Source organism: Heteronotia binoei, chromosome 7 (assembly GCF_032191835.1).
Source record: "Heteronotia binoei isolate CCM8104 ecotype False Entrance Well chromosome 7, APGP_CSIRO_Hbin_v1, whole genome shotgun sequence".
Classification (NCBI taxonomy): Eukaryota; Metazoa; Chordata; class Lepidosauria; order Squamata; family Gekkonidae; genus Heteronotia; species Heteronotia binoei.
The window spans coordinates 63,167,366-63,185,322 of NC_083229.1; the positions used below are offsets into that span (position 1 = coordinate 63,167,366).

General features: G+C 45.4%; 1 pseudogene; it reads left to right on the forward strand.

Moving 5' to 3' along the window:
* Positions 1–345: 345 nt before the first annotated feature.
* The window catches only part of LOC132575528 (uncharacterized), a 55,435-nt pseudogene continuing 37,823 nt past the window's right edge, over positions 346–17,957 (forward strand).

A 17,957-nucleotide genomic window follows, 5' to 3' on the forward strand; every position in this document is an offset into this window, starting at 1 on the left:
AACACTTTTCCTAGGTGCAAGTTTCCTTGAAACAACTCAGACATTCTTGCCGGCCAAGGGGCTTCACTCCAAGAGGGGGGTGGGAACAGCTGACAGAGAAGAGGGGGGGAGTAAGTGCCCCACATGGAAGCCTCTCTGTTGCATTCCCACCTGCAAAACAGAAACAGAGATCAAGAGCACCCGAAGGGGTGGCAGTTGCAGCATGTACACGTGTTGTGCTGAGGGAATCTCTTAAAGGGACAGTCCCTGACACACCTCCCCACAGGCATCAAAGGAGTTGACAGACCTCCCCTGCCAGGGGTGGGAACGGGGAAGAGGACAGACTGAGGGGGGGCCTCCGGCAACATGCGGGGGCCACGGAAAGAGCCCCTGCCTGGGCTTGCAGCCTGGGTCCAGTGCCAGAGACGCTGTCACTGTGAACAAGGGGGGGGTGAGTTTGGAGCATGCACTCACACTTACCATTGGGGTGCAACTGGCTCTGCCCACCAAGCTTCGGACACCTGTTTGGACTCAATAAAAAGAAGTTAGCCACAGAAGAGAGCCCTCACTCCCCTCCTTGCAAGTCGAAGTGCCAGCCCTATACTGTCTAAGCAAATTCGCTGTACAAGTTCTGTCACCAAAGTGCCCCCCTCGCTCTAAGTCCATGTGGCAGAGAGCTCCCTGGCAAATCTCCCTGCTACATGGCTGGGTGTGTGGGGCAGGACCAGCATCCTTTGTAGAAGAGGGGGGATGTGATTGGGTTTTAGACAGGGGGCTCACCCCATCCAGAGGATGCGGGGATTGGTGCACCGTTTAGTTGGCTCCCTGAGCGTTTCTGAGGCTGTGCCAGGAGCGCCGGGAACCTTTGTTTTCGGGGCACATGGGTTTCTATGGGATCTGCCACGATTTACCTTGCCGTAACTTTATGCCTCTCACAGGGGGCATGCCCGGGCTGAGCGGTCTTAGGAAGCCACCTAATGCCAGCCACGCCCCTAGTCCAGCTCACTCGCACACCGGCATACCTTCCTACGCCCCAGTTGTGCTGCTGGCTAGGCGGAGCTGCGCTCGCCTGAGGACTGGAATGGATGCACGCTGTGGTGTGCGCAGACGGGAGTAAGCCACATTTGCGCCAGTGGGGAAGGGGTTAGAGTGGCATACCTCCCATTCCCACTGGCATAGCAGTAAGATTGCCTCCAAAGCACTTTCAGCCCTCCTCCTCAGGATTGCACTCCAAATTTTCTAAGTAAATAAATAAAATTTTGCCCTCCCCCCCTGTCTCTAAGTAGTTTATTACTTAACATTTTACGGATTTCAACTCTGGTAAGTTCCTGTCTATTATGTATACTGGTTTGTGGACTAGTGACTACTTGTTTCTTTAGCATTTGAGCATTTTCTCAAGCCTTGAAATGAAAGAAGATCATGTGTCAGCTGAGATGATGGTATACATTTATCTAAAGTTTCCGCAGGTCTGAGAAACAGAACAGTACAATGAAAAACAACTCTGATGGGAAGTCTACAGGGCTCTGGTCTCAAAAACCTGTAAAGGTCAGTCTGGGAAATAAAGCATACTGTGCTTTTCTTGACTATAGCCGTACTCTTATCAGTCAGTTTTTTGTATTTTAACCTTGCTTCTAAAGTTGCCACAGAGATTTGAAGGGACAGATCAATGCAGATAGCTGTAAACTCCCTGGAATTGCACTGAGAACAATCAAATTGCAAATACATGACAACCTTCATTATCTAGGGTTCCTGATTACCCAAAGTCACTGTCTACCCCTCATGTTGCTCTCTGTCAAAGTAGCACCATGTAAATACTTTTATTTATCCGGATGTCATATTGTACTAACACTTTGCATGCCCAGTGAAGCAATTCAAATAAATGAGGTGGTTGAGCCTGTGGATTGACTCTTTGGCTGCTACACAGCACACAGCTGTTGATTCTGCCCTGATTTTTCCACAAGCCCTTGTAGTTATTACTGCTTGCTTAACTATAATAATTACTATTGGTATACTAACAGTAATAATTTTATCTATCTACTTGACCATGTAACACTAGTGGTAATTAATGACATTATGATTGTATTAAAGAGGTCACTGTATAATAGCTGATCCTAATTCATTTGGGAGAACATGCCTGTAGCCTACTTTAGTTAGGTTGTAAGCCAAAATGCCCTCAAAACGAGGTTGGGGAATTGTCAGGTGGGCACCTGGCTTAATCAAGATCTTTTACCGGTGTATACAAGATTCCACATCCAGAAATTAATGCTTAAAATATATTAGGGACTCTAATTAAGTAAAAACAATTAAAATTTATTCAGAAAATATAGGCTTTCATACAAGATAAAATACTCATAAAATCATACATACAGTCCTAAGAAAAATAGATAGAGAGAGAGGGGAACACATGGGTAGACGAACAGGGTGATATTTACCGATCATAGTCTTCAAGGAAGGCTCCAATGATGACGAGCAAGGAAGTGGGAGAGGGGACCCGAAACTTGGCCTTAGAATTGGGGATGGATCTAGGCAGCGGAAGTTGGATTACTGCTAGAAGCACACCTGTGGGTAGCTAGTCCACAGGTTATAAGGACTCTCTTGAGCCCTTAGGGTATGGGAGGTATGAGGGAGAAGGAAGGTGGTCAGCTGATACATGACTTCACGAAAAGGATAGGCTTCGCAGTGACCATGAGGGCTGGACTACTACGATAGCCAATAGGAAGTTCATTGGTGTCACCTAATTGGGTGCCCATTCCTGACCAATGGACTTGCTTGGATCCTGGATACCTGAGTGAACTTTCAGGATGAAATGGACCAGGGTGAGGCTCCAAAAGGACAGTTGGGGAGAAGAATAGGAGAGATTACTGGGTGGGGAGATACTTAAGACTATCAAACTTATCTAAAAGGGTGACAAAAGAGAGTCAAATCATTGCCTAGGTAATACACAGTCTATACAAAGGAACTTGGCTCTGGTTGAAGATGGTCTTCCTCTTCTTCTGTCTTCTCCTTGACACTAGTCTTTGTCTTGAGTTCCGTTAAACAAAGACAGTGGCGGTTGGATGATTAGCCACTCCTTGGGTGGGTAGATTGCTTGCAGGCACAGGTGACATAGGGTGGCCAGACCGTCCCGGTCTCCCGGGACTTTCCTGGTTCTGGCCACCAATTCCCGGCTCCGGGGCTGGCTATACCAGGACCATTAGAAGTCCCGGTATAGCCAGCGGGGAGCCGGCGGGCCGTGCACGCGGGCGGGGAAGGTGGGGAGTGAGGGAGCCAGCATCCCTGCGCGTGCGCACGGCGGTGTGCGCACGCGCAGGGACACTGGCTCCCTCACTCCCCACCTTCCCCGCCCGCTGCGCGGGGCCCGGCGGCGGTGGCGGAGGCCGGGGAGGCCGCCGCGGGTCCCTGGAGGCCCTCCAGAGGCCCGCGGAGGCCGTGGAGAGGCCGCTGCGGGTCCCTGGAGGGCCTCCAGAGGCCCGCGGAGGTCGCGGAGAGGCCGCCGCGGGTCCCTGGAGGCCCTCCAGAGGCCCGCAGAGGTCGTGGAGAGGCCGCCGCGGGTCCCTGGAGGGCCTCCAGAGGCCTGCGGAGGCTGCGGAGAGGCGCCGGCCTCTCCGCCGCCTCCCCGGTCGCCGCAGCCGCCGCCAGCCCCGCCAGCAGCACCAGCCGCCCGGAACAAGGTAAGCCAGGGGGGAGCGGCTGGCGGGAGGGGGCGGCCGGCCTTCCTTCCTTCCTTCCTTCCCTCCCTCCTTCCTTCCTTCCTTCCTTCCTTCCTTCCTTCCTTCCTTCCTTCCTTCCTTCCTTCCTTCCTTCCTCCTTCCTTTCTTCCTTCCTTCCCTCCCTCCCTCCCTCCTCCCTTCCTTCCTTCCTTCCCTCCTTCCCTCCCTCCCTCCTCCCTTCCCTCCCTCCCTCCCTCCCTCCTCCCTTCCTTCCTTCCCTCCTTCCTTCCCTCCCTCTCTCCCTCCCTCCCTCCCTTCCCTCCTTCCTTCCCTCCCTCCCTCCTTCCTTCCCTCCCTCCTCCCTTCCCTCCTTCCTCCCTCCCTCCTTCCTTCCTTTCTTCCTTCCTTCCCTCCCTCCCTCCTCCCTTCCTTCCTTTCTTCCTTCCCTCCCTCCCTCCTTCCCTCCCTCCTTCCTTCCTTTCTTCCTTCCTTCCCTCCTCCCTTCCTTCCTTCCTTCCCTCCTTCCTTCCTTCCTTCCTTCCCTCCTTCCCTCTCTCCTCCCTTCCCTCCCTCCTTCCCTCCCTCCTTCCCTCCCTCCCTCCTCCCTTCCTTCCTTTCTTCCTTCCCTCCCTCCCTCCCTTCCCTCCCTCCTCCCTCCCTCCCTCCTTCCTTCCTTTCTTCCTTCCCTCCCTCCTCCCTTCCTTCCTTTCTTCCTTCCTTCCCTCCTTCCTTCCTTCCTTCCCTCCCTCCCTCCTCCCTTCCTTCCTTCCCTCCCTCCCTCCTCCCTTCCCTCCCTCCTTCCTCCCTCCCTCCCTCCTTCCTTCCTTTCTTCCTTCCTTCCCTCCTTCCCTCCCTCCCTCCTTCCTTCCTTCCTTCCTTTCCTCCCTCCCTTCTCCCTTCCTTCCTTCCCTCCCTCCCTTCCTTCCTTCCCTCCCTCCTCCCTTTCTTTTTTCCTTCCTTCCTTCCTTCCTTCCTTCCTTCCTTCCTTCCTTCCTTCCTTCCTTCCCTCCCTCCTCCCTTCCCTCCCTCCTTCCTCCCTCCCTCCCTCCTTCCTTCCTTCCTTCCTTCCTTCCTTCCCTCCTTCCTTCCCTTCCCTTCCCTTCCCTCCCTCCCTCCTCCCTTCCTTCCTTCCCTCCCTCCTTCCTCCCTCCCTCCTTCCTTCCTTTCTTCCTTCCCTCCTTCCTTCCCTTCCTTCCCTTCCTTCCCTCCCTCCTTCCTTCCTTCCCTCTCTCCCTCCTCCCTTCCTTCCTTTCTTCCTTCCATCCCTCCCTCCTCCCACCTTCAGCGGCACGCTGAAGCAGCCTGTCGGTCACTTCCGGGTTCCTGTCCCGCATCTCGACCTGTGTTATTAGTGACAGGCTGCTTCGGCGTGCTGCTGCGCCGGCCCCCTGGGCCCCACAACGATGGGACCAATGCCACAGGGACGGGCTCGAAACACTCTATAACCCCTCAAAAGAACAGCAGTCTAGCTCGCTTCCCCCGAGCCCTGCTGCCATAAGCCTCAAGGGGGCTCATTTTGCGGCATCTCCCGGCAGGAGGGTGGCACCCGCACGGGACACATATCAAATGAAAGAGGGGGCGCAGGGCTATCAGAAACAGCTGGCGGAGGGAGTCGGGAGACCACCCCACTGGGGGATCCACACCCCGAAAGTGATGAAGGTGGCGCAGATAGAGCCAACAGAGCAAACAGGACAAAATAAATAGTCTGCATTATGCAGCACAGTCTCACTGGAATCTCACTGGAATCTGACTGGCTTCTCAGTGTGGAACCCGTTCTCTCTAGTCTTCTCACTTTGAAAAAAGTAAAAAAAGAGTTTTATTTAACTTTATTTCCCCCTTTCCCTCTCTATAAATAATCTTGGTGTTTCCGGCGGTGATATTTGGGGATTTTTGGGGACGTCACAGGAAGTGCTGTGAAGTCACTTCCTGTTTCCGGCAGTGGCATTTGGGGGAAATGATGTCATTTGGGGGAAATGATGTCACAGGAAGTGATGTCACTTCCTGCTTCCGGCAGGTGGCGCAGGGGAAATGATGTCACAGGAAGTGATGTCACTTCCTGTTTCCGGCAGGTGGCGCGGGGGAAATGATGTCACAGGAAGTAATGTCACTTCCTGTTTCTGGCGGTGGCATGACATCACCGGAAGTGACGTCACCGGAAGTGACGTCACTTCCTGTTTCCGGCCGCGCACGCGCTCTGCACGCATACACCCCTACCTTCCCCCTCCCAAAGGTGTCCCTGGCTGGCCTTCAGACATTATGGCCACCCTAAGGTGACATCTGGCGAGTACGTGAGCCGTCCACTGTGCTGGAATGGAGTCAGGCCTGGTAGGAAGATGGCTGCGTGTGGTGTTAGCCCTCCACAGTGGATTCTATGGTCAGCTTCAAAACTGTTCACTTGGATAGCTCCTGGCGGCGCAGTCTCTTCCGCTCCATGGCCGGGATAGACGTCATACAGAACGACAGGAAGCCATCCGTTCTCCTGGTGGGCACTCTTGTACCAGTCTTGAGTACCTTTGTAGTGTTATGGCTGCTAGTACTGCATAAGTCCCTTTCACCCCTGGATAGGTTAACCCACACTCTCTGGCCAGATGTTTGTGAGTTACTTCTCCAGGTGCTCTGGCAACCAAGTTGGTGATTATGATGTTCTGTAAGGGGGTTTTTCTTCACAAGGTCCCCTGACAAAGAACCAAAGCCATTTGCCATTAGAAAGCATGCAATTTGAGTAAAATCACTGATTAGTTGCCTCCCTGGCCACTACATATCAAAGGATTTATTTATTTATTATTATAGCAACAGTGGTGTAGTTAAAACATGTCATGTACTTTGTAAAACCATGAACATTATATTTCTCATCAAACCAAGATTATTTGTATTTTCATTATGTAACGTAGTATGTCTCTTGTTATGTAGTACAAATGATCCAAATTTCAGGTGAACAGAAGTTTTAGCAGTGTAAAAATAGGAGAAAAGCTCTCTCCCTGCCAGTTCTTCCCACCATGTTTTATTGAACAGGGAAATGTAGGTTAAAACATACAGGTTTGTGGTTGTAGATGTTTTCAAATATTGCAGTGTGCAGCTAAGGAGTGCCCTTATTGGGGGAAAAGATGCACTGTGCTTTTAAATTTCATATTTTTCAGTTCCTGTGGAAGTGTTTCCCAGTCTCATTGTAGCTATAGGCACTTTTAGAATTTTGAGGACAAGGGAATAGACACTATCACAATATAAACTGTGGTTATCTGGCGGTTCAGGGTCAGTTCTAAAATGGCTGCCATTGGCTGTTGGAATCAATAATAAAATGCTGAAAAGTTGTGTCAAGCATAACCCTATGACAGAGACAGCTGTTTCTGAATGTGTGCTCTCTGTAGCCACACACACACACAGTTGTTTCCAAGTGCCTCCTGCTCAAGTGAGGTGGCAAGTTTTCTTTGGAAGATAGATGCTTTGTGGAAGAAACAAATGGATTCCAGGGAATCCACTGTCAGGTGCCATGATGATTGTAGATACAACACTGAGGATCACTGTCCTATAACATTCAACGAAGAGAGTTGGATATGGTCAGGGTGGTGGGGGGTGGGGGGTTGTAGCAGGAATTCCTTTACATATTAAGTCACACAATCCTAATGTAGCCAATCCTCCTGGAGCTTACAGGAGGCCCTGTACTAGGAGCCCTGTAAGCTCCAGGAGGATTGACTACATCTCTTTCCTTGGAGGTTTTTAAATAGAGGCTAGATGGCCATCTGACAGCAATGAAGATCCTGTGAATTTAGAGGAAGGTATTTGTGAGTTTCCTGCATTGTGCAGGGGGTTGGACTAGATGACCCTGGAGATCCCTTCCAACTCTGTGATTCTAGGAGTATATGACCTAATATGCAAAGGAGTTCCTGCTGCTAAAAAAGCCCTGGATATGGTATTTAGCAGGGCTTTTTTGTATCAGGAACTCCTTTGCATGTTAGGTTACACCCCCCTGATGAAGCCAATCCTCCAAGAGCTTACAGACCTCTTCTTACAGGGCTTACTGGAGAGCCAGTTTGGTGTAGTGGTTAAGTGTGCGGACTCTTATCTGGGAGAACCGGGTTTCATTCCCCACTCCTCCACTTGCACCTGCTAGCATGGCCTTGGGTCAGCCATAGCTCTGGCAGAGGTTGTCCTTGAACGGGCAGCTGCTGTGAGAGCCCTCTCCAGCCCCACCCACCTCACAGGGTGTCTGTTGTGGGGGAGGAAGGTAAAGGAGATTGTGAGTCACTCTGAGACTTTTCAGAGTGGAGGGCGGGATATAAATCCAATATCTTCTTCTTCATCTTCATCTACTGTAAGTTCTTGGAGGATTGGCTACATCGGGGGGGGGGTGTAGCCTAATATGCAAAGAAGTTCCTGCTGCTAATAAAGCCCTGGTATTTAGTATATATATTGGCTGTCCTTCAAATCCTGCAATCTGGCCTAATCTTCCTAGAACATCCTATTTACAATGAAGGGAGGCAGTGATTCTGGGTCCCCAGCTTGGGCTTTTGCGCAGAGCCCTAGAATCACTAAGACTGCTCTTGTTTGAAAGAGTAAGCTCAGAACAGAGTAAAGGAAGTAGTTTTTCATACAGTGTATAACTATGAAACTTACTGCTCCAGGTAGTAGTGGTGGCCAGTGTTCCCTCTAAGCTGAGTTAGTGTGAGCTAGCTCACCGTTTTGTAGGCTCTGGCTCACACATTTTTGTCTTAGCTCAGGGAAAATGGCCCCAGAGCAAACTAATTTATGCAGTAGCCAAATGGCTTGCTCACAACTTTAATGCCAGTAGCTCACGAAGTAGAATGTTTGCTCACAAGACTCCACAGTTTAGAAGCAGCATTGGTGGTGGCCACTAATAGATAACATTAACAAGCTATTGTGTAAAATAGGATGCTGGACTAATTGGAACATTTATCTGATCCAGCTTGACTGCTCTTATATTCATGAAAGAGGATTAGGTGTTATTCATGGAGGATAAGTCCATCAGTGAATATTTTACAGATTGCTTCTAATGATGGTTGCTTGCCGGGTTGGGGGTGGGGGGCAGACAGCAACAAAGTTTTTGTTATATTATCTTATGTAAACAGAAAATAGTTCAAAAAATACTCACAGACTCATTTCTTATTAGGAAGAAGTATAATCGAAATAGGGACTTTCAAATCGAATCAGTAAGTTTACAAAATGCAGTCTCATCCCTAGTTGGAATCAATGTTCATTGTTCTCATCTGAAAACAAACTGTTCATTTTCCACAGGAAGTTAAATGTTCAATAGAAAATCGTATTACTTTGCAGATATGTCTCATGAAACTGTTTACCAGTTGTCATCAAGTAATCTGGTGGAAGGTAGATAGGTAGAAGAAAGCCAGGGGAAGGAAGGCTAAAGTTACAAATAGTGCAAAGGGGCAGCTGCTTTCTGTTACTGCAAAAATAAACGATTGTGCATCATTATATTGAGTGCAAAACTTACTGTGAAGTAGATATTACTCTTTTTTTGTGATACAAGTAATGACATTTCTAGTTGGAAGTTTGATGAGATGATATCTGCTAAGCACTATGTTTTCTATTGCATGTTTAACTTTCAGTGGAAAGTTTTTTCTCCAATGTCAATGAGAAATCAAAGATGAGAAAGTAGGATATGAAAGAAGTACTTGGGCATTCAGAAATTACTTAAAGGTTGGTACTGCTTCAAGAGGTGAAATGTTATGCATTTGCTTCTCAAAAACCATAGAATTTTTAAGGTCAAAATCACTTCAGCTTAAAAAAACACAGGTTCTTATAAATAATGTGAAAACTTAAAATTATCCTTTCTTGGTTGTATAAATTTCATAAAAATGATGGTCCTCCCCAAATTCAATTTCTTATTTGGCAGCTTACCAGCTGAACTTCCAGAAAAACTGTTATGGCAATCATTACTGAACACTTTTATTTGGAATAAAAAGAAACCGGGGATACAATGCGATAATACATACAACAGGAAAATAAACAGTGGCTTGGGGGTTCCCACCTTAAGTTTTATTACCAAGCTTCTAGAATTAATTGGGTGAAGAATTGGCTAACAAATATTGTTGAAAATACTTCAGTAGAACAATTATTTGTGACAATACCTCTGAAGAGCTGGCCTTGAGTAAAAAAAGAAAATAGGAAGAAATATAATAATGATAATACCACTATTAATGCTATATTTAGCATGTAGGAACAAATGCAAAATAAACTGTCACCGAGATTTTCACCTTTAGCCTCAGTTATTAGTGATATGATTGATAAGTCCAGAACTTGCCTCTTTTAGAGGATAGGAAATTTGAGGTTTGAGACTCCCAGACTACCAGGCCGGCCTCCCTCCCCGGCTTAAAATGCTATGACCTTAGTTGGTGAAGGAGTCAGAAATCTCCTTGCCACAATTAATTCCTTGAAGAGTTCTTTTGACATGGCCTCTTATTTGACCACTAAAAGGGGGTGGGATGGGAAACCGCATTTGCAAACCTGCTCCTGGCTCCTTTTTGTGCTCTCATTTGTTGCTGGACTTGATCCCACTGGGAAAATGCTGGTGGGCAGGCTGTCCCCACCACTGGCTTTGATTTTTGGACTGGCTATTGCTTACACATTACATTGTGCTGCTGTAAGATGCATCCCTGTCTCCCCCTTCACACAAAAACCCAGAAGAGGACTGGAACATAGAAACGGCTGGTGGAGGGGGATTATTATTTACTCTTGCTGCTTCTCCTTTCCCCCTTTCCTTTGTAAAGTTTCAGGAAGCAGAGAAGGCCCTGAGTGAAGTGCTTGAGAGCCTCCAAAACCAAAGCTCCTGGCCAAGACTCTTCCATCCCACAGCAGCCTCCTCTAAAGCAGAACTGGCAGAGGAGGGGGGGGAGGGATGGAATGTGGGCTTTTCTGAACATAGGGGAGGTGCACAATGCATGGTGGTTTTTTTTGGGGGGGGACAGCCAACCAGCAGAAAATGTCCCTCTGTGTGCTCCTGATCTTTTGACTACCCCTCACCCCAGACCACTCACTGATGGATGGAAAAAGTAGCGAGAACCCAATTGCTGCACATGAGTGGGGGGGAGGGCTCCGAGGCACCTTCTTTTCTCATGGTTCATTGGGGGCAGTCTCTGCTACAGTTTCCTGGTCTTGCGGTCACTGGACGGTGGCATGAGGGCTTGGCAAGGTGAGGCAGTGGCAACTCAAGGATACCTGAAAGCTCCTCCCTCTGGGGTCAACAACAAGACTGGGAAGGAGAGCCATGCAGCATCAGGGGGCCTGCATAGATCATGTTCTTGGACTTCCAGGACTGCTCTGCTCCCCTGCTAGCACCTCACCCAGCTCCGGCAGTGAGAACTGCCCTCCTGCAGACACTGCACTACACTGCCTGGCACCCTCAAAGCCAAAGCACTTGGAGAAGCCTACTCAGGGCCTGCCTGCTAGAGACTCTCCATTCCGCGGACCCAGATGCTGCTGGCAGAACTGGATGAGACTGGTGTGCAGAGCAGCAACAGGAGGGTCCAGCAGCCTTTTGCCCAGCAACAGAGAGGTGCACTGCATCTGCTTGAGGAGGTTCCACTCAGAATTGCGTGCAGTAAGTCTAATTTGGCACCCCCCCCCCAAAAAAGGCCCTTGTCCTAGGGCCTAATGCCTAATTTGCCCAGTGGCAGGGCTGGGCAATGAAAGTGTGTCTGTCTTTCTATCTGTCTGTCGGTCTGTCTACACAACAGTATTGTACAATCATAATTCACTCAAAATGTACAAAATGGGAAAACAAGTCCAAAATTCTTATGGTGATTCTCATGGAGTATTCTTAAAGCTGTTTCCTCAAAGCACATAGTTGCACACTAAATCAGATCCCACAAAGTATTCATCCAGTTAATCATCCAGTTTCAAGTCCAATATCTGCATAGGCTTGCTAGCTTCAGTTTGATTCCCATTTCGCTTCCAGCTTTATCAAGAACCAACTTAAAAATCCAGCATTCCGTTTCATGAAGTTGACCCTCTCTCCAAAACAGACATTGTCACACAGTGGCCTGTCTTCACATAGTGACTTTGGAGAAATTTGAGACAATTGATTTCAATATTATTATTTAATATTTAAAATATTATAAAGAATTACCTCATGCTATTTGTAATTGGCTACACAGTTGTCTTTTTTCTTGCTAGTGCTACACTGTATATTCACTGTTATTGGCCCATTGTCAGCAGGCAACCTCCCACCAAAGTACCCTCATCCCCTACTGGTGCTCAATATGTGCTGGGAGTAAAGGGGGCAAGGACGTCATTGATATGTCAGTGTCATTTTAGGTTAAAACCTGGAAATGATGTCACTGACACTCTAGGATTTTGCCTATTTCTAAGGTTTTAGATATTGGCAAAATCCCAGAGTGTCACAGGTGTCAATTCTGTGTTTCAGCTGGAAGTGATGTTGACACATCCTATTTCTCAATGTCTCCTTTGGATTCCAGGCATGTACCTGGCAACCCTAAGCATAGCAGTTGTTGGGTTCCGTACCTGTTTGCTGGCCTAGGACTACAGCTTGGGTGAAAGAAAGGGGTTTCTTGGTGAAAAAAAGGATTTATGTTCCAAGCTAGCAGCTCTAGTTCACTCAAAACTGTGTGCGAGACTCAGTTTTCTTCAGTCCTGGTGTGCCCATGTGTATAATGAAGACATCTGTTTTCTTTCTGTTGTAACTTTCACCAACATTAAATAAACAGAGTAGTCCCTGATTCCAATAATTGAGGCTGTGCTTTTAATATTTTTATGCTATAATTAATTAATTACATGACAAATGGTGCTGATTAATCAGTAAATGAATTCTAGACTACTTTGTGCACATTCCTTCGTAATGCAATACAGAAATTTATGTTAGCACAACTAATTAAGACATTGCAAATTTATTCATGAGGGTTTTTTTCTGAATGAGATTTTATGCATGTGAAACCAACATGTTCCAGTTAGTGAGCATTTCAAAATGCAATGATTGCAACATCTCTGTTATAGTTATTTTTCCACGTAAATTTTCTTTGTTCCTGGCTATATTTATTTTTATGCTTTCTTTGGAATTCTTTTATGTCATGGTTTGTTGTTGCATTTTTTGATAATTCAGTTACCTCTTTTTCTTCTCTTTTTGACACTTCACTGAAGTGCATCAGATGCCAGCAAAAGAACCAGTGCTGTCAGATCTCTCCATCCAGAATTCATGGCCTTGTCAGTTAGTTTCAACACTTTATGAGATGGCCCTTTAAAAGGGAGGGGCAGCTAGCATGTGTAGTCTACCCTCCATTCCACCAGTTTACTTGGTTCTCTCCAGAACCCAGACAGGTTATTTTGAAGTAGATTTTGCTTTTGTTCTGTTGTCTTGACAATAATCTGGATTAATCACAGGAACCAATCACATGAACAAAGAACTGTGCTAACCCTGCTTGTCAGTTGTAAAACTGGAACATTTCTTGTGAACAACCAGAGTAATATATAATCTGTTGGGGGCAAAATTTTGTGACCAGTCTTTTATAATGCTTTTTTTCAGATTCTCACTTAGCCCTTAGGCTAGCCTTGGGTCAAATCAAGTTAAATGGGCCAACACAGAGAAACCTAGAAGTCATTTTATTTTTATGCATGTTTTTGTGATATGCAAACTAGTTAGACTTTATTTGACTCTAAATGTTAATCAATTTGATATTTGTAGATTTACCTTGACATCAGAAAGTAAGCAAGACAATCGTTATCTTAGATTTTTTTTAAAAAAATGTTTGTGTGCATGTTTGATAGAGGAACATTTATAAATATTACTTTTTCTTCCCATACATTTTGGCTTTACAGTGTGGTTTCACATTTCATTTAATGCTAAATGGTTCATTACACTGAGTAGCAACTTACTTCTCTTATTATGGTGTTATCGTTCACTTTGTCAAAATATGTCTACTTGATAAGAAATCTGACAGAAGTTGCTTATGACGGGATCACTAGCAGCCATCAGTTTCTCTCTAGCAAATGAAACTGTAACCATGGAAACAGGCTTTTTTTGCCAGAATGAAAATGAGACAGCACTCTGCTGCAGCCATTAGTAGAATACACAAATGTCCCTCAAGGCAAACATCTAAAGCAAATGGACTGCAAAGTAAGGAGCACTAATTTCTATTTATTTAGGATTTGTAAACCTAGCAGAGCAAGATATTAACAAAGGAACAAACAAAGGAAGGTTAAAAAAAAAGATGTTTGTGTTTCCCCCTTCCATTTACAAGATTTCTCCTTCTAAATTAAAAAGAAAATATATCTGCCGAGTCTGATTTTTATAAACTTGTTCATCTACAATCCAATTGTAAAATTGCATATGCTTTTAAAGAAAGAAAATAAATTATAACTGAGGAGGTTGCAACTGGATTGTTTAAATGCTCTTTTTGATGTTCAATATCAAAAAATGTTCTCATTTCTAAGAGTTTTTCATGCTAATAAAGAAAATCTATATATTGTCTACCCTGGAGCTTATAAGAAATCAACTACATAGTGTTTCAGAGGCCTTTCAAGTGTCAGATTCCTTTTGCTGTCTTCTTTACTCACAACTACACCCATCTTGCTAGGTACCAACTACTTGCTGATTGTCTAGAATGTTCAGAGTGACATAGATTAAGGATTAGGTGAAAGTATCTCAAGCAATCTGTAATATAGCTCTGTATAGTAAATCTCAATTTGTCTGCCATTTCATGTCCCTGTTAGTTTGTTTCTTTGGAAATCACAGGCTGTCTCTGATTAATTTCTAGTTCAGTGCATAAACTAAATGTAACATTTTCCAAAGGGATCATTTGTCTGGATCATTAATTCATAGACAGAAATGGTGTGGAATTATCATCTGGGTTATTTTATGAATACTGTGGGGTACAGGGAATCGCCATATACTCAACTATCCTCAAGTCAGGACACATCATCCACAGGCTGAGCAGGCATGGTATGCTTTGTGGGAGAGAAGAAACCACACAAAACATTAAAAAAAAACAGAAACAAAGTGAACTTTTTTCCTAATTAAAATGCATCCATTCTGTTTTTGAATCAGATACTCTTGGTATGTCATTGGCTTGGTAACACTGTTCATTTCAAATAGTCTTTGACCACAAACCTGCAGGGAATTTTGGTAAAGGGGAGAAAAGTCAGGAGAACATTTTATGAAGTAATCTTTGTCTCCACTGAAATCCAGAAGAGCTTCTCCATTAATATTGCTTTCTCCCTTCTTCCAGGGGCCAGACAGGTCATCCAAAAAATGGGGAATCACCATGATATTCCAGAGGGGGAGGGGCTGTACTTCCTTTATGGCACGCGGCCTTTACGACACGCGGCCAGTGTCAAACTTGCTTTTTTGGCCAAGATTATTGAAAGGGCGGTTGTGGTGCAGCTACAGAGCTTTCTGGATGATGCTTCTGTATTAAACCCTTTTCAATCTGGGTTCTGCCCAGGTCATGGGATGGAGACAGTTCTGGTCGCTCTCATAGATGACCTCCAGAGGCATCTGGATAGAAGTGGCTCAGTGGTACTGATGCTTTTAGACCTATCAGCCGCTTTTGACACAGTTGGACTGGCCGCCCATCAGTAGATAAAGCTGGGTGTCATCTGCATACTGACGACATCCCAGCTTGAACCTCTGGGCAATCTGGGCAAGGGGGTGCATGTAGATGTTGAACAACATCGGGGATGGAACTGTCTCTTGTAGCACACCACATACAAGCCTTGCTGACGCTGGGATATGGCGGTTGGCCTTACAGTGCCTCTCCTCTTTCCTTCAGGGTTAGGGACAAAGGGTGGCGATAGGGGAGGAACTGTCTCGACTGCACCCACTTGTATGTGGTGTGCTACAAGGGACAGTTCCATCCCCGATGTTGTTCAACATCTACATGCACCCCCTTGCCCAGATTGCCCAGAGGTTCAAGCTGGGATGTTGTCAGTATGCAGATGACACCCAGCTTTATCTACTGATGGGTGGCCAGTCCAACTCCTCCCCAGAAGATCTGACCATGGCACGGTGGCTCAGCTGAGTTGACTGAAATTGAATTTGACGAAGCCGGAGGACCTGTATCTAAGTCGTGCTGGTCTAGGAACCGAGGTCTCATTACCGACTTTTGATGGAGTGCTACTTACACTGGCGCCCAAGGTTAAAAGCTTAGGGGTGTTCCTGGATTCCTCTTTAAATATGGAGGCCCAGGTGGCAGCCACCACCGGATCAGCCTTCTATCATCTTCGGCTGATAAGGCAGTTGGTCCCCTACCTCGAACGCAATGACTTGGCGACAGTGATCCACGCCACGGTCACCTCAAGATTGGATTACTTCAATTCCCTCTACATGGGACTGCCCTTGTCTCAAACCCAGAAGCCTCAACTAGTGCAGAACGCAGCAGTCAGGTTGCTAATGGGTCTTCCTTTATGAGAGCACATTTAACCTGTGATGAAGGCGCTGCACTGGCTGCCTATCGCATACCAGGTTCATTTCAAGGTGCTGGTTCTCACCTTTAAGGCCCTATATGGCCAGGGGCCTGCATACCTTAGGGACCACCTTTCTCCACATGTTCCCCGGAGAGCACTTCGGTCTGGATCACAAAATCTACTTACAATCCCCGGCCCTAAGGAGGCCAGGCTCATGATAACTAGAGCCATAGCCTTCACTGTAGTGGCCCTATGCTGGTGGAATGAGTTGCCGGAAGAAGTTAAGGCCCTGTGAGAACTCATACAGTTGTGCAGGGCCTGTAGGATGGCACTTTTCCACCAGGCATTTGTAAATTAGACTGCTGGCCACTACAGTTTCTAGGCAACATATGGACCACCCCTTGCAATCTGCTTTACAGCAACAGCGGAGAGGACAATCTAAGATCTGCTTTTCAGAGAATCATTAATTTGAAACTTAAGATCATAGCACCAAAATGTTAATTATTCTATGTTTTTATACTGTTTTGTGGTTGTTATGATCCATCATCATGTCTGCTCATGCATATGCATGTCTATGTAAACTGCCCTGAGCCCACCCTGGCAGGGAGGGTGGGATATAAATAGAATTAAATTAAAAAAATAAAATGTGTTTTATTTATTAAAACCATGTTATCTTGCTTTTAGATCACTAGGACTCAAACAAGCTTACAAAATAATATCAATTTAAAATATGCATCTAAACCCAATTTAAATAAATAACCATCAAAATAAAAACATACAAAAGTTCAAAAGTACCAAGCATGAACAATTCAATCCTAAAAAGAGTCAATTGAAGTTAAGAGATTCAGAAGGGTATATCTAATTAAGACTGTACTGTAAAATTAGTAGAGTAGAAGTCAATAAAACTTATTCAAGAATCACAGCAGAATAGTTAGAAGGGTCAAATGGAATTAATTTGTTTTAAAAAAAACTTCTCCTAAACAAAGCATACAATGAAAAATTAACAGGGATAGTGCCAAATATGTGTCTAGGTGGAGAGAGTTGTGTTGGAAAAAAGCATTCCTGGGGCCCCAAAATTTGGAGATTTAAAGACTAACACCATAGCTTGAAATTAGAATCAGAAAGAAGATGGGCACTAATGGAGGTGAAACAACATGTGCTCAGATTGGCAAGCTTCTGTTCCCAACTGAGCAGCCACATTTGAAAAAGCTGAAATATCTGAGGCAATACTGGAACCAGTATACGTCAGTTCTTTCAAGGTCACATATGTTTAAGAAGTCCAAAATTTTCCCATTTAAAAACTTTAAAACAAATGTTGGCTGTTTCACAAAACTAAAGTATGGCTGTTTTACAAGTGTCATATTGAGTTTTCAGCATTTTTCCAATTGATGGCAATGCTTCATGACATATAAACCACATCAGCAAAGTTTGCAAATCACAACACATTATTTAGACAATAGAAAATCCAAAAAAACCTGCAAAGTTCTTTTTTAAAAAAACAAACAAACTGTTGGATCCCTCTAACCAGGAACCTTAGTTGCAACCATTCCATAACTATCAGTCATTCTCAGTAACCATCATCAGCATATCAAAGTCAGAAGAGGTCAGACTTTTTCTTTAAAGTATTTAATCCCCAAATTCTGAACAATGGCCATTGCTATTGATATCTATTTTCTATCACTTTGTCTTTGACGTGAACATATTCAGTAATCAGAATTCCTTCTCCCACAAAATTCTTCTTCTCACCTTTCATAGCAACTGCAGTTCTATCCCTAAGTTTAAAGAAACTCACATAAATTTAAAAGAGATTATGAAAATTGCTGCTGAGCAATTACCATAGCTTCTATCTAACTGCCAGTCATGGGAGCATACATTTTGGCAACCAGGTCTTGTGAGGTCTGAATTGGCCCTAGAATTTTCATATTTTTCTCTGAGATTCTA